Below are 14,087 nucleotides of genomic sequence, written 5' to 3' on the forward strand. Positions count from 1 at the left end.
GAAGAAGGTTCTCAGATGATGAACGCAGAGTCTGGGTTGCTTTATGTGGAGAGAGGTGGTCCTTGAGGTATTGCAGTACTGAGCTGTTTAAGGCTTTATAGGTCAAAACCAGTACTTTCAATTGGGCCTAGAAGATAGCCGGTGCAGTCAGACCAGGATTGGTGTGATACGCTCAAACTGTCTTGTCCCAGTGAGCAACCTGTCCGCTGAATTCTGCACCAGCTGAAGCTTCTGAATCGTCTTCAGAGGCAGCCTTACAGATAACACGTTGCAGCAGGGCTGGAAATGTCATAGAATCATAGAACTGTAGAGTTGGAAGGGACCCTGAGGGTCCTCTAGTCCAGCCCCAGGAACCCTGGAGAGCTGCTGCCACTCATAATGCTAGAACTCAGGGACACCCCATGAAGCAGAATGCTGGAAGATTTCAGGACAGACAAAAGAAAGTCCTCCTTCACACAACCTTCAGTTAAAACTGGAATTTGTTCCCACAAGGTGCAATGGTGGCTACAAAAGAGGATTATGCAGATTCATGGAGGGTACTTGCTATGATGGCTGTGTTCTGTCCCTAGGCCTCTGTATGCCAGGTAACCCTGTTGCACAGAGGTTTTGCTTTTGAGACACCTGCTTGGCCACCATGACCTCACGAACTACATGGACCAGAGGTCCAGCTCTGAAGAGTGCCGCTTCCGACTTCCCTCTCCTTCATTTGTTGCCTGGTATTCAAAAGTACCGGGACGTGGGTGGCGCTGTGGGTTAAACCACAGAGACTAGGACTTGCCGATCAGAAGGTCGGCGGTTCGAATCCCCGCGACGGGGTGAGCGCCCGTTGTTCGGTCCCTGCTCCTGCCAACCTAGCAGTTCGAAAGCACGTCAAAGTGCAAGTAGATAAATAGGTACCGCTCCGGCGGGAAGGTAAACGGTGTTTCCGTGCGCTGCTCTGGTTTACCAGAAGCGGCTTAGTCATGCTGGCCACATGACCTGGAAGCTGTCTGCGGACAAATGCCGGCTCCCTTGGGCAATAAAGCGAGATGAGCGCCGCAACCCCAGAGTCGGTCACGACTGGACCTAATGGTCAGGGGTCCCTTTACCTTTATTCAAAAGTACACTGCCTCTGATTCCGCTGCTTTCATCTGGCAGCTGTGAGTAATGGCTGCCGAAACTGGATGTGGTTCTGGGGGAAGGTGGGGTGGCCAGAGAAAGAGAGAGACTGCCTTTCCCCCCGTTGCTGCTTTTTTGACCCATAAAAGCTGCTGTTTGTTGGGATGACGAGCAATTGCGGGGGGGGGGGAGCACTCTGCATATTAGAAGTGCTCTGCAAATCCTTTTATTAGATTAATAAAAAGCAAGGCAGTCTCTGGCTCTAGGCTAAGCGCACCAATAAAGAAGCAGCAGGCCCCAGATGCATCAGAGCGCATGCCTCCCTCTTAACCCCCTCCCCAAAATAAACCAGGGTACGATACACTGCGCTCCCGCCCCTTGCATCCCTATTCTGGATGGCGAAGGGCCTCTCCTTGGACCAGCTATGTAGACTCCCCACCACACCCGAGACATACGCCTCTTTCAGCAGGATCTGCGCTTCTTTTTTTTTAAAAAATATCCCAGCCTGCATTTTATGACCCGAATAGCAGGGTACAAATTATAACAGCAGTAAAGTGCTGGTGGAGGAAAGCTGGATTTACCACTGCAGCAGCCAATGTGGCAAGGCAGAGCTCTCAAAATAATTACACAAGCAGAGAGAGGGAGGGAGGGAGGGGTAATTAACTCAGAGTATCTGCTGGGTGTGCAGGAGGTCCCCAGGTTCAATCCCTGGCAGCTCCAGGTAGGGCTGGGAAAGACTCCCTGCTCACATTCTCCCTATACAGTTAAAGGACTTGGATGCCACTTTAAGCAGTCATGGCTTCCCCCAAAGAATTCTGGGAGGTGTCATTTGTTAAGGGTGCTGGGAGTTCTAAGGAGACACCCTATTCCGCTCCCGGAGCTACAATTCCCAGAGTTCCCTGGGAAGAGGGATTGATTGCAAAACCCCTCTGGGAATGGTAGCTCTGTGAATATTGGAGTATGTGAAAAATTGCATTGAAAACGAGCTTTTTCATTAGGATTTCCACCCCCCACAAAATCTGGCAGATTTCTACAGAAATGTGAAGAACTGGAGGTGAGAAAAACAAGAAGCATAGAACTGAAATGAACTGATTTGTCTATCTCTATGGTTTTGGGTTCAAGTTTCTAATGCTTTTACTAAAGGTTCAAACCATAGATTTAAATTACTATGATACTGCTGTCAACAGTGCTGGCTTCTCCCAAATAATTCTGGGAGCTGTGGTTTGTGAAGGGTGCTGGGAGTTACACTTCTCAGAGTTTCCTGATGGTTATACCATTGTGATGGGAAAAGGGAGTTTCCTAACAACTCTAAGTGGCCAGAATTCTTTGGGGGAAGCCATGGCTGTTGAAAGTGATATCATATAGTGCATTAGACATAAAGTGGTATCATATAGTGAATGTGGCCTCCATGACCCAACTGTATTGCTGTGGAAGCAAGCTTTGTGCTTCCACAGGGCTCTTCTTGGGCTACCACCTCCAATAGCTAAAGTAGGGTGTAGGACTCCCACTCCCAGCAGCCCCAGCCATCGTGGTCAATGATCAGAATAATGGGAGTTGCAATCCAGCAACATCTGGAGGGCCACAGATTCCCCATTCTTGTGCTAAAGTTTGTGTAATATATCTGGTTTTGGTAGAGAGCCTGATCATAGTCATCACACGTGTGCACAAGCACACAGCCTTTTCACTGAGTTCCCCTCTGCATTTCACTCTTCATCCAAAGCATAGGAGAGCGATGAAGCATACTGTAGTTCACAAAAGCTTGTGCCATAATAAAAGCATTAAGTCTTTGAGGTGCCACAAGGCTTTTTGTTCTTTTTGCAGAATAAAGTGTGGCAAATGTCAGTGCAGAACCACACAAGTGTATCACAGCAGCCACAAAATTAAGCTAGAACTTGGGAATGTGCCCTAGTAAATATCCACTCAGATGCAAGCTTATTAGGAGGCCTTAAGCAAGCCTCCACTACTCTTTTTTTTTTTTTAAAAAAAAAAAAGCTTAAAAGAATTGTATCAGGTTTGCTTCTTTTCTTCCTGGCAGAGGTTCTGTGTCTGACTTTTTAAGAGGTGTGCATAACTGGCAGGGACTCTTAAGATTATTATTTATTTATCTCATTTAATGGTTTGGCGCCCTGCTTTTCTTGTAAAATAAAACCAAAGCAGCCCGCACCAGGGAATCAACAAATTAAAGCCATCCATCATTAAAAACAATAAAAGCAGCAGAACTGAAGCAGATCGCAAAAGTAACAGAGGCCAGCAAAATAAAATCGGTCTGTAAAATGGTAACAAAATTGGGGGGGGGTGAGGGGGTGGCAGCATTGCAAAGCTACTCGGAGCTGCTGCCAAAAGCTTTTAATTGGTGAGGAATAATAAACCAGGGCTACTCTCCTTGGTGTGAGGCTTCAGAAAGTAGGTGATCATGGAGCAGGACCTCCACTGCTGAGAAGAGAGTATGCGGTGTGCACAGTGCCATCTGGAGCCACCAACCTTTTGGGGCTGGTGGGCACACTGGGAATTTTGAGAAATCACCATGGGCACCAGTCACAAAATGGCTGTCGTGGATGCATGACATAACACAAGATGGCTGCCATGGGAACGTGGTGTGAGACAAAATGGCTGCCACAGCTGAAAGAGAAGGAAGAGAGACAGGAACACAAAATGGAGCGGATATGTGCCCCATCCTCAAATCTGGCACCCCGTCACATGAGGAAAGGGGTCTAAACCAGCCACCGCTGTGGTCGCTCACTGAGCAAAGCTCTTTGCACCTCTCTTCTGTTCAGAATACAGTGGTGCCTCGCAAGACGAAATTACCGTATTTTTTGCACCATAACACTCACTTTTTTCCTCCTAGAAAGTAAGGGGAAATGTCCGTGCGTGTTATGGAGGGAATGCCTACAGGTGGCATGCCTACGGATTTTCCTCCTCTAAAAACTATGTGCGTGTTATGGTCGGGTGCGTGTTATAGAGCGAAAAATACGGTAATTCGTTCTGCGAGTTTTTTCGTCTTGCGAATTTTTCGTCTTGCGAAGCATGGTTTCCCATAGGAATGCGGTTTTAAGAAAAAGGAAACAAACTTGCAAGACGTTTTCGTCTTGCAAAGCAAGCCCATTGGGAAATTCGTCTTGCGAAGCAACTCAAAAAACCAAAAACGCTTTCGTCTTGCGAGGCATTCGTCTTGCAAGGTACCACTGTAGGAGGGAGAGAAGGGGTTCAGTTCTGGCATCTGGTAAAAATGTGGGAATGGGAATGTGTGTGCTCAGTGTAGGGGATGCTGAGCCAAAGTTAACAGTCCCTCATGCATCGTGGACTCAGCGGGATTTTTGCTGAGACCTTTTGTGCATGCCTTAGGGAGGTACGTGCGGCTGGGCCCTCAAGTGCAGTGGAGGACACTGCCAGGTCACATCCACACCATACAATTTGAGCACTCTTGAGCCCACTTTCAATAGTCATGGCTTCCCCCAAAGAATCTTGGGAACTATGTTCAGGGTGCTGACGGTTGTTAGGAGAACCCCCTCACAGAGCTACAGTCCACAACAGGCTTTAAAAAACTACAGTTTTCACATTTGGCGGGGGTGGGTGGGTGGGAGGACACACAATGAATGTTAAAACTAGTATAAGAGTGTTATAAACATGTGGTGTGACCCCCAGTCATTTCCACTTTAGTTGCATTAAATGAGGAAAGGCGCCATATTGTCCTTCCACCTCGGGCAGGGAAAGGCCTCAAGCCAGCCCTGTAGGTGATAGAGTCAATTTTGCTGTGCATCGCCATATTCATGAACATCAGCTTTATGCTTGTAGTGTTGGAGAACGCTTGCCATTATTTATTTAAATTCCATTTAATAATTGCTTCCCAGAAAATGCCTCGAAGCAATTTCACAATGAAAACCAGCAGCAATAAAAGCAATTGCACAGTGACCTATATATTAAAATGAAAAACAACAACGCAAGGGAGAACAACAACAACTAGAAACGCTTTCATATGTAAAAGCAATTAAAAACCACTTTTGTATGTAAAATCAATTTCAAATCCGACGCCGATAGAAAATGGGATAAATATCTCCACTTAAAAGGCTCTTTGAAAAAGGAAGGTCTTCGATAGGCAATGGAGACTTTGCTTGTCTGATCTGTAATGGGGAAGGGGCTTCTGAGGGCAGGTACCAACATGCTAAAGGCCCGATTCCTATATCGTGATGTGGTAATAACTACAGAAGGTCCTCTCCTGCAGAGTACAGGGATCAGAGATCTCAAGCCCTTACTAAAATAACATGAAGAATCAGAAAATGAATGGAAATTAAGCTTTCTGTTGCAAGGAAGGCAGCCTCTCTTGCACTAAAGTTATTTGGAATCCATTGCAGAACAACTGTGGTGGAGATCCTGGGTTTTACTGAGTAGACCCACTGAAATTAATGGACCTTCGTTAGTTGTGTCTGCTCTGGGCATGACTAACACTGGATATGCATGAGGGCGCATATCCGATGGGCTTGCCGAGCAGAAGGTCAGCGGTTCGAATCCCTGCGACGTGGTGAGCTCCTGTTCTGGTTAAGCTTCTGCCAACCTATCAGTTCGAAAGCACACCAGTGCAAGTAGATAAATAGGTACTGCTGCGGCAGGAAAGTAAGCAGCATTTCCTTGTGCTCTGGCTTCCGTCAGGGTGTCCCGTTGTGCCAGAAGCAGTTTAGTCATGCTGACCCGGAAAGCTGTCTGTGGACAAACGCCTGCTCCCTTGGCCTGAAAGCAAGATGAGCTGCGCCACACAACAGTCACTTAACCATCCAGGAGTCCTTTACCTTTTACTTTTTTTTTTTTAATTAATATTTATTGCATTTTAAAGGATTACAAAAAGAAAAAGTTAAAAAACAGCATAATTAAGAAATACAAAACATCACATCACGATAATATCAAAAAAAAGAAGAAACAAGAAGAAAAAAAGAAAAAAGAAAAAATACAATACATCTTCCCATAACTTATCTTTCATTTGCTTATTTCCTTGATCTCCTCACACCTCCCTTTTTTGTATTCTAGTTCAATTAGCTATTTCAGCAAATCCTTTCCATCTTTTCCAGTTTTTGTCCTCTATTTCTATCTTAATATAATGTAACTTTACTTTCCCTCCTTCACCATTTAGCAATCTATTTTTCCTTAATCCTTTATAGCATTTCTGCTAAAACCACATTATTTCATTCCAACATCCTTCTAACATTCCTTAATTTTACAATGTTTCTGTAAATAAGCTTTAAATTTCTTCCAATCTTCTTCCACCAACTCTTCTCCCTGGTCTCGGATTCTGCCAGTCATTTCCGCCAGTTCCATGTAGTCCATCACCTTCATCTGCCATTCTTCCCGGGTGGGTAGATCTTGTGTCTTACCTTTTACTTTTTTACCTCATGCATGACGGTATACATGCATTTTGACATGTCTCTTTTTTATTTTAATGTCGTTTTAGTAAAGCTATGATACAAATTTCTGATTGATGTGTACATTGCTAAAACTATGGAACTTGCTCTCTCAGCTTGGATTCATTTTAAAAGAGGATTAGACAAATATTGCAGAGGAGAAAGCTCTTAATAGCTACTAGACATGATGGCTATATCCTTGACTATCAGAGGCGATCTATGCCTCTGAATGCCAATTGCTGGAAATCACAAGTGGAGAAGGCAGTGCTGTTCCCCTCAGGTCCTGCTTGTAGGTTTCCCTCAGGCACCTGGTCAGCCATTGTAAGAACAGGATACTGGACTAGATTGGGCCATTGGTCTGATGCAGCAGGACTCTTCTTAGGCTCTTAAATTTTATGTATAGAAAGCATACATGCCTTCTATACTATTAATATTAATTCGGCTGATTAATATTCTACAGCCTCTTAAATGTGTTTGTGGGTGGGTGGAGGGGTTATTGTTTTGTTGTTTTTGTTTTAAATATTTATTTTAGCTTTCATCGCGTATTTTTAATTTTGTGAACTACACTGAGATTTTTTGATGAAGGAGGTATATAAATTTAATAATAAAAAATAAGTATCTGTTGCTCCTCCCACTTTTGCGTCTGGCCCCGCCCACCATTGGTATGTGCACCTTGTAATAATGTCAATTTCCTGTATTCCTAACAAATCTGTTTGCTTGGGCCACCAAGACACTTTGTTTCATGAAACTGACTAATCAGTGTTTCCTCTCAGAGATTTGCTGCTTGGACGTAATTATGCAGTATATGTTTGCAGTGTTTCTCCTTGTACCAGTCTGGGTATGTAATCAGGGAAGGGGAGGTCTTTGATTCAGTTCACATTTAAATATTAAGCTACCTAGTTCACACTGACACAATACGAAAATGGAAACACAGCTGTCCTTTGAAATTTGTACTCTGAAATTTGTACTTCTCTTAATTTTGAAGCACAGTTCTCTAGCCAAGTGACTTCTACAAAAATTCATACTTACTGAACTAAAGTGCGCAGTAAAATGCATATATCAGTTAAAATAGTATACAAAAAAGGCATTGTATTGCGGGGGGGGGATTGCTATATAAAAATGTGTGTATTAGGAAAATCACCATACCAAGATACATATATTAGGGGAAGTAAAAATGCTGATGACTATACACACACACCACAAACATATGTGAAAATGTGGAGAACGGAATATAAGTCTGGGAAATTAGAAAATGAGAAAAGCTGATTTTGCCAGAATCTCCCATCCCTAAGATGTAATACCCCACCCCCAAACAACACTTCATGGATTGGCAATAGATTTGTGGGTTTCTCCAATATCAGGGATTGGGAACCTATGACCCTTCAACTCCCATAATCCCTGGCCATTGGATGATAGGAGATTTAGCCCAGGAACATCTGGAGGGTACCACTTCCCAGTCCTATATGAACCTCCCTATAAATTAGGATAATCTTCCAAGTCCCTCTTGCATGTCACAGTTTGGAAAAAAAAAACATGAGCAAGGACTTTTCTGCAGTAACACCCTGGTCCTCACCATGTCCCCGGTGGTGTTCAGGCAGGCAAGGAAGACATTCCACATAGCTTTTAATGTAGGGCTGGTATTTTATTGTGGGTGTATTCTACACCATGCTCTTGACCCAGAGGTCACTTCTGCACCATATATTTGGAGGCGAGGGAAAGGGGGTGTTATTGTTTTGTTCTGTTTTTCTTCCTGTTTGTATTATGTATTTTGTGTTTTTATCTTTTATTTTGATGCTGTGAGCCGCCCTGAGATCTTCGGATGAAGGGCAGTATAAAGGTAAAGGGACCCTGACCATTAGGTCCAGTCGTGACCGTCTCTGGGGTTGCGGCGCTCATCTCGCTTTATTGGCCAAGGGAGCTGACTGCACAGGTCATGTGGCCAGCATGACTAAGCCGTTTCTGGCGAACCAGAGCAGCGCACGGAACGCCGTTTACCTTCCTGCCGGAGTGGTACCTATTTATCTACTTGCACTTTGACGTGCTTTCGAACTGCTAGGTTGGCAGGAGCAGGGACCGAGCAACGGGAGCTCACCCCTTTGCGGGGATTCGAACCGCCAACCTTCTGATCAGCAAGTCCTAGGGCAGTATACAAAGTTAATAAATAATAATGAAATAAAATAATAATATATTTAAAGCATTCTTATACCATTTTAAACAGTCCTGGCTTCCCATCAAAGAATCCTGAAAACTGTAGCTTTTAAAGAGCTTGGAATTGTAGCTCTGAGTTGGGTAAACTACACTTCCCAGGATTCAGTGGTGTAAATGTGTGTTAAATCTATTGTGCAGATGTGACTGATCAGGGTGTATCAGCTATGATTTTTTTCTGCTTTATTTGTTGCTGGTGGATTTATTCTACTTTATTAGTTGTTGTTATTCATTATGCACGCTTCACTGTAAGGCCCATGGGCAGGTTACAGCACTTTGAAATACAACATTTGTTAAATAATGTTTCTCCAATGCTACCACATTATTGCTGTCCTAAGGGGCTATAGCGCATCCAGAGTGGGACAAAAATAATAATAATACTCCAGAACATTGGTGGTATGAAAAGTTAAAGGATTTCAGCAGTAAGCCACAAGACTTGCAGTGACTAGAAATAAAGCAGTGTTTTTGCCTCCAAACCTTTGAAGATGTAAACAGTATTGAAAGTGGAATAGTGTGTGGACACCCCAATAGCATCATGGGCACGAAACATTAGCCATGCACAATAAAAAGGACTTTTGGAGGAGTGCAAACTCTGTTCCCTTTTTATTTTTAAGGCTTTAGTTTTAATTTTCGTTCCTTGATGTTTACATGGGGGGGGGAACCATTTGAGAGGGGCTTCGCTAGGGCTAGAAAAGCAACATTATATGTGTGTGTGTGTGTGTGTGTGTGTGTGTGTGTGTGGCATTTTGTAGTCCAAGAAAAGCTCCAGTCACTGTTCACTTTCTGGCCTTTAAAAGACTGCAAGTCAAGTCCTCTTGACTGCAACAGATTAACATGGCCACTATCCCTCTGCAATTGTTCTCCTCTGTTGATGTTGTTGTTTTTCCTACTTGGAGTGGTTCAGAGGGTTAAACCTATGAAGCTCTGGTTCCTAGAAAGGCCTGTGGAAATTTGAGATGAGAGCTGCAGAGAGAGGGGGGGGGGGAAGGGGGGGGAGGAAGGCTCCCTTTCCTTTCCCTTCTCGTCCCGCCTCCCGCCTCCTGTCTGACATGAGAAACGGCCTCTTGCATCTCGCTTCCCAACCTGGGAGCAATCGAAGGGCTGCGGCAGACACAAAGGCTGCAAGGCGCGGGTGAGTTCAAGGAAGGAAGGAAGGAAGGGGGGGGACACCCGGATGCAAGGTACAAAGTAGAGGCAGAGGGAGGGGGGCTGAGTGGGAGAGACGAGAGAGATGGGGAACTAATGCCGGAGGGAAGGAGCAGGGGGTCCTCGGAGAAACTTAAAAGTGTGCAAAATTCGACTCGGAGCACTTGTGTGTCCAGATGCCATGTGGTTTGACATGGGTGCTGTAATGCAGTCTGGATTTGCACGGTTACCAGGAACTGTTATTGCAGAAGAACTGAGAGAGAGGCAGGCTGTCACCCCGAGAGGCAGGGCCTAAATTGGAGGCTTTCCAAACTGTGCCCCGGGGAATCCTGGAGTCCCTCTGAAGCTGAGCTCCGCGAGAGGATCAGTAATGGCGGACCAGCTTCCTGGGGCAGCGGGCTGGGGAGAGGTGGGGGGGACCAGCTTCCTGTTGCCACTGATCTTCCCCCCAGGCAGGTGGTGCAGTGTGTCTCAGGTGCAATCAAAGAGGACGGGATGGCGAGGCCCAAGCCCGCCTGGCCAGCACAGTGCATGAGCTGAACAGAGCATCCCACTCCTCGAATCCTCTTGTGGGGAGTTCCATGGACAACATAGCCAGCTAGATGAGATGAAAAGTGCTAGTCTGTGTTGGTCACTGGCCCTTTGGAAGTTGTTGGGGAACGCATATTCCCCTTACAAGTCCCAGAGTTCCCTGGGAAAGGGAACTGAGAGTTAAACCACTCCAGGAATTATAGCTCTGTGAGTTGAATAGGAGTCTCCTAACAATTCTTAGCACCCTGAACAAACTACAGTTCCCAGGATTCTGTGGGGGAAGCCATGACTGTTTAAAGTTATATAATACTGCTTTAAATACATAGTGCAGATGGGGCCTGGGAGAGGAAAGGAGAAAGTTAGGGGGAAGGGGGTCAGTCTCACAACGCCAAAGTGAGCCAGCAAGTTATTTAATACACATTTATTTCATCTTTTAAGATGGACCTTGGCATCAGTTATCGGTGTCCTGGTTACTTCCTGGCTGGATTACAGCAATGCTATTCATGTGAAGCTGCTTTAAAAAACAGACAAAACCAATGCCTCATAAACTTCCAATTGATGCAAAATGTTGCTGACAGGCTTGAGATCTGGTGCCTAAAATTTGGAGTTTTGTGGCTCCATCTGCGATGGTTGCCTGCTTTTGTTTTGGAGCTTTATTTCATGAATGGCTGCTATTAGTTGTTAAGGACCTGGAATGGCTTGGGGCCAGGTTACCTCAGTAATCGCTTGCACCCATGTGAACCAGTGGGCACTGAGGATCAGCTTCGGAGGTCCTGTGCTCTGCCCTTTTCCATGTGTGAAATTAGATGAGCCATGATGACAGAAGCGGCCTTTGGTGGTGGTGGCCCCACAATTGTGGAATGCCCTTCCCACGAAAAATTCACTTGGCTTTTCTTTCTGCCTTTCGGTTGGTGCTAAGGCTGTATACACTCCATACGTTTAAAGCACATCACATGCCCCCCAAAACCCTGGGAACAGTCTGTAAGGGTGCTGGGAATCGCAGCTGTGTGAGAGATAAACTACAGTTCCCATTATTCTTTGGGAGGGAGTAATGGATGTGCTTTAAATGCATTGTGTGTGTGCAGCCTAAGGTTCTTTATTTTTTATTAATTTTCTTGAAAACAAAAACACACAAACTAGCAACTTGATGTTCTTAGATCTTTGCTGAAATTCTGTTAGCAGTCCCTCCAATTGTCTTACACACTGTTGCTTTGTTATTTAAGGGTCGACAACGTGCCACCCAAGAGTGCACAGGTTTCTGCAGAGGCCTAAATTGGTGCTTTCTAGATCGTCCTCCCCCTACTTAAATTAGGCATGGAAGATGCATTTTGTTGTAACCAATAAAAGAGGTTGTGGTGTGTGCCCATGAGTCCCAGATTCAGTCCCCAGCATCTCCAGGCAGGGTTGGGAGAGACTCTCCCACCTGGAACCCTGGAGAGCTGCTGCCAGTCAGTGTAGACAATATTGAGCTAAATCATGGGTAGGCAAACTAAGGCCCAGGGGCTGGATCCGGCCCAATTGCCTTCTCAATCCGGCCCGCGGACGGTCTGGGAATCAGCGTGTTTTTACATGAGTAGAATGTGTCCTTTTATTTAAAATGCATCTCTGGGTTATTTGTGGGGCCTGCCTGGTGTTTTTACATGAGCAGAATGTGTCCTTTTATTTAAAATACATCTCTGGATTATTTGTGGGGCATAGGAATTCATTCATTTCTCCCCCCAAAATATAGTCCGGCCCCCCACAAGGTCTGAGGGACAGTGGACCGGCCCACAGCTAAAAAAGGTTGCTGACCCCTGAGCTAAATGGACCAGTGATCTGATTCATTATAAGGCAACTCCTATGTTCTGTGTCCCTGAATAGACTAGGACCAGACCAGACTGTGGCCCGTGGACTTCAATCCGGTGGTCTGCGGTGTGTGTGTAGAACAGCGGGTGCAGCAACTGTGAACAGTGGGTGCAGTGCATTAAATATTCATCTTGAGTTCTAATTGTATTTTTATTGCTGCTTTTGTATTGTATTTTTTAATGTATTATTGTACCTTCTATTGTAGTCGATGTAAAAAAATAAAATACAATTTAAATAATGAAAGAAGCAATAAAAATACAGTTAAAAATCCTGCAGCATCTAGCACAGTGCATTACAATTGCTACAACGGACAGAAAAAACCCATTAACTGGTCTGCCAAGACTCTCAGCAGTTTTCAAGTGGTTGGGGTGGCGTGGGGGGAAGAATCATAGAATCATAGAATTTTAGAGTTGGAAGAGACCACAAGGATCATCTAGTCCAACCCCCTGCACTGCAGGGGGAACTGCTGAAGGAGGCTATGTTTTTATACAGATCAGTTTATTGTGGTCTTGGAGCTGCTGGTACATAACATGACGTCGTTGTTATCAAAACGCTGTGCCACATTTTGCTTGTCCACTCTCACCATATAATCTGGATTTACTGTTTCTGTGTTTTTTTACTTAGTGGATTTTCGACAGAGACAGTAAAACCAGATTAAATGTGGAAATAATTTGAGCTGGCATCTTGATGTGTGCGGATGCTGCACAAAACTCGCACGCATTCGCAGCACTGAGCTCGCACTGAACTGCTGTGTGGAAATGCCTTTGGACTGCATTGATGGAGCAACATTGCCAGCATTGGAAGAAACTTGAATGACTATGTTCTACTTCTGCGGTGGGAGGAAGCAATGCTTCTGAATAGCAGTTGCTGGAAACCACAGAAGGGGAGAGGGCTCTCGGGCTCGGGTTCTGCTTCCAGGCTTCCCATAGGCATGTGGTTGGTTATCATGAGAACTTTTAACTTGCTTTTTATCATTATTTTACTGTATGGTTTTATGGCTTTCTATACCCCTGTGATACAATGGTATATAATTTTTTTAAAAAATAAATAAACAGGAAAGAAAGAAATAGGACTAAGATGGGCCAATGGCTTGATCTAGCAGGGCTCTTAAGCACATCTGGTAGTGCAGCAATAAAGCTGCTAGCACATTCACAAAGCTAAGCAGGGTCTGCTATGGTTTCAGATTGGATGGGGGACCATGTGTTGAGATTCCTGGGTTGGACCAGATGTCTGTTGGGGCCCCTTCCAACTCTACAATTCTAATATATTTTTTAATGTTCTTATGGGTTATCAATCCATTCCCAATGGCAGTTCAAAGATCTGCAGGGTAAAGAGTGGTTTGCCCCCCATAGGTACATGGGGATCCATTGTCCAAATGGAACCAGTGATATAGGGAGAGGTGGGTTGTTCATCGTAGGACATCTTAAAGCAGAGTTTGGATGTGAAATTCCTACCCTCCTACCCCAACTTAAGTCTGAAATGGGACAGAGCTAGGAACATAGGAAGTGGCCTTATCTTGGCCCATCCAGCTTACTATTGGCCACATTGACCAGCAGAGGCTCTTTAGGGGTCTTTCTCTTAGCTCTACCTGGATATACCCGGTATTGAACCCAGGACTTTTGGCCTGGAAAGCAGATGCTTGACCACTGAGCTAGGAATATAGGGAGCTGCTGCTTGAAATTGGTGTTTCTCCTTGTTGCAGCAGTCGTAATGCGCTGAAATATATGGAATTAGAGCTGTGATGTAATGAAACCCAAGAATATATAAGAAATAAAAGAAGCAACTGACCTGCAATTAAAAATCAATGAATATTTAATGAGATGGATGGGCTATCTCTTGTCTTCAACCACAAATCCACATACACACTGCAGGCCA

At 44.8% G+C, this 14,087-nt stretch overlaps 1 protein-coding gene across 4 annotated transcripts in view; it reads left to right on the forward strand.

Annotated features, from left to right (window-relative positions):
* The window catches only part of LOC308469434 (uncharacterized protein), a 32,896-nt gene that overhangs the window by 9,161 nt on the left and 9,648 nt on the right, over positions 1 to 14,087 (forward strand). The window contains exon 1 of one of the 4 annotated variants that reach the window (XM_080991893.1): positions 9,672 to 9,822. The exons of the other annotated variants lie outside the window; for them this stretch is intronic. The gene's annotated coding sequence lies outside the window, so the exon portion shown is untranslated. Of the gene's footprint in view, positions 1 to 9,671; positions 9,823 to 14,087 lie in introns of those variants that run through there. 4 annotated transcript variants of the gene reach the window in all.

This window comes from Podarcis pityusensis (genome assembly GCF_964106645.2).
Source record: "Podarcis pityusensis genome assembly, chromosome: 2".
Taxonomy (NCBI): domain Eukaryota; kingdom Metazoa; phylum Chordata; class Lepidosauria; order Squamata; family Lacertidae; genus Podarcis; species Podarcis pityusensis.